Source organism: Dermacentor albipictus, chromosome 3, assembly GCF_038994185.2.
Source record: "Dermacentor albipictus isolate Rhodes 1998 colony chromosome 3, USDA_Dalb.pri_finalv2, whole genome shotgun sequence".
NCBI classification, from domain to species: Eukaryota; Metazoa; Arthropoda; class Arachnida; order Ixodida; family Ixodidae; genus Dermacentor; species Dermacentor albipictus.
In genome coordinates this window covers 121653453-121656099 of record NC_091823.1, presented here as the reverse complement: position 1 = coordinate 121656099, position 2647 = coordinate 121653453, and the positions used below count along the sequence as shown (strand labels likewise).

General features: G+C 55.3%; 1 non-coding gene across 1 annotated transcript; it reads left to right on the top strand.

Annotated features, from left to right (window-relative positions):
• Nucleotides 1-2180: 2180 nt before the first annotated feature.
• On the top strand, nt 2181-2253 carry TRNAA-AGC (transfer RNA alanine (anticodon AGC)). The gene has a single exon. It is a non-coding gene; the product is annotated as a tRNA-Ala (tRNA).
• Nucleotides 2254-2647: the final 394 nt, after the last annotated feature.

The following is a 2647-nucleotide window of genomic DNA, read 5'->3' as shown; positions in this document are numbered from 1 at the left end:
CACGGGACACACGGAGGCGGCCGAAGAAGCCGCGATAGCCCTAGCACTCGTCGCGGTGCCGAACGCTGCGATCGTGATCAGCGACTCGCAGGCGGCAATCCGCGGCTTCGCGCGCGGTCGTGTCTCGCGGGAAGCGGCCCGCATACTCCAAATTTCTGACGACGGCGACTCGTCATCGCCCTCGCAACGCCAAAATTCTACGGTCTTCCTCCTCTGGACCCCGGAACATACCGATGTTCCGCTCGCGGGCAACGAGGCGGCCCACGCCACGGCTCGAGGTCTCACACGCCGAGCCGTCGCTGATTATGTGGCCGCCTCCGCCCCCGAGAGCGGGGCATCGGATCTGCCGGATCGGGACACTACAACAGAAACACAACAAGAAGCACACTGGGCGTGGGGCGATCGCCTAACCACGTTCAGAGACCTCACCCAACACTACAGACTCGAAAGACGCACATTCCCGCCACCGCACGACAAATTGAACAGGAACGAGGCCGTAACGTTACGCTTGCTCCAAACACACACCTACCCTAGCCCCGCTATCTTACACCACTGCTATCCGCGTTTATATTCAACATACGCGTGTAAAACATGCGGACAGAGAGCAACGCTGCGACACATGCTCTGGGAGTGTGCCGGCAACAACGGCAATCAGACCAGCTCCGTTAGCGACGCGTCCACAATCGCGGCCGTTGCCAGGGTGGGAGAAGGCTCGAGCTCGCTTCTTCCCGACGCCGCCCCGGATGCGGGAGCCGCCGGGGACCTTCTCCGTAGGCGTCGCCGCCGCTGGGAGGCGGCTATCAGAAGTTCAGAGCTGGCAGACCAGCTCTGGGCCGTCCGGCAAGCCGAAGATGCCGCTCGAGTCCAAGGACTTCGAGCCGTCACCTGAGGCCACCACAGCAAGCACTGCCGGACTATTCTTTATTAAAGTTTCTTCTTCTTCTTCTTCTGAGCGCAGCTATATACGTGCACATGTTTTCATTTCACGATATATTGGCTGGCGCGGACAAACTGCCTCCTGCGGCACGTTCCAAGCGAAGCGAAGTGTGGCGCGACTTCCTGGTTAAACGGGAGATCGCGAGAGGCAGCCCGTGGCTGACGCGGGGGCGCGATTCACAGCAGCCGCTTCACAGCGCAGACAGACCTGCGCTGATGCAGCACTTTGTTTCCATATATGGTATTAGTGGCCTCGTCGGTGAACAGATGGCGTGCGCTACTCTGGCGCCATCTCATAGCCGTAATCGCTGCAGAGCCCGTCTTGCGCGGCACTACGCTTTTCTTCTCACGCCTTTGCTATACCCTCCTCCACCGCTTTGCACCTCATGACTCCGCTGCACCCTCCGCCTCCTCTTTCCTCCTTGCGCTATCTTCGCTCTTGCCGTCTTTCATCGTCCCCCGATTCGCTCCGCGTTCGTTCTCATCTTTCGCTGTGCTCGTTTGCTTGCTCGGTTACGAGATGGTATATTCTTACACCGTGGTTACGAGGTACGACGCTCGCCGCAAGAACGGGTGCCTAAGAGGTAAGAACGGGCGCCTAAGACAAGGAAGAACCAAACGAAAGCCTTTTTTTAGCCCTGAAGTATACAAGGAGAAGAAAAACAAGAAAGCAAAAGCCAGTGATTTATACATAAAGAATTGTCGTAGCTGAAAGTTTGTCAAGTTGCAAGTTCTTTTACTTATATAAGTTATTCCAGTCGCTTGAAGCTATTCGTGCATGAAGATCTTTTGCTAGCACCTGGAACGCGCGAAAGTCGACGGAGAAAGGAAGTGTCGTTGTTTGAATAAACCAATTAAGAAACCAACAGACCACGAGAAATTCATTTCCGTACCTTTTAGCGCCAGGGCAAGTAGCCACGACAGGCTCGGGAGTGTGGCCGATGAAGCCCTGCCGCCTCACTCCATCGGGAGCTAAGCTGAAGAGACGTAATGTTCCATGTGCTTGCCGCCAGCTCCCGTTAGTCGTCATCGAAGACAGACGTGCGTTGCATGCGAGGTGGAACTCGTTTAGCGACAAGATTTATGGGCGCTCGCTGTGTCCGGTTGCCTAACGTCGCCCCCCTCCCTCTCCCCCACCCTCGCGTGAACGCGTAACTGGATTCAATCTGGGTCAGAGCCGACAGCCGCGTGCAAGAAGGCAGTCAGTGTATCATAGGACGCGTACTGCTAGCGCTGCTCCATCCGGGGGTGTAGCTCAGATGGTAGAGCGCTCGCTTAGCATGCGAGAGGTACTGCGATCGATACCCAGCACCTCCAAGGCCTTTTTTTTTCTCTCCTGCTTCAAATGTCTTTCAGGATATTTTCTTTGTCTTCTCGGGTTCTCGTACGTTGCGGTGGAGGCAGAATCAAAACCACGAAAGTGAAGAGATAACTCCTGAAACAAAGTTGAACCGCTAGGAGAATAGAAAAAGAGAGAATCGTTCTCGTTTCTCCGCACCTAACGCATTGGCACGCGACGCACCAGACTTACATGGTGGCATGATATATGATATACACTGACGGAAATCACAAAACTGTTCCACATAAACTAACACCTTTTCCACAGGGTAAACACACCGTTTTTTTCATGGGCGCCACCATATTTCTACGCAGTGGCGCCATCTATGGGCAGTCGGCATGCTGGCTTGGGCGAGCGCTCCGTTTCGCATGG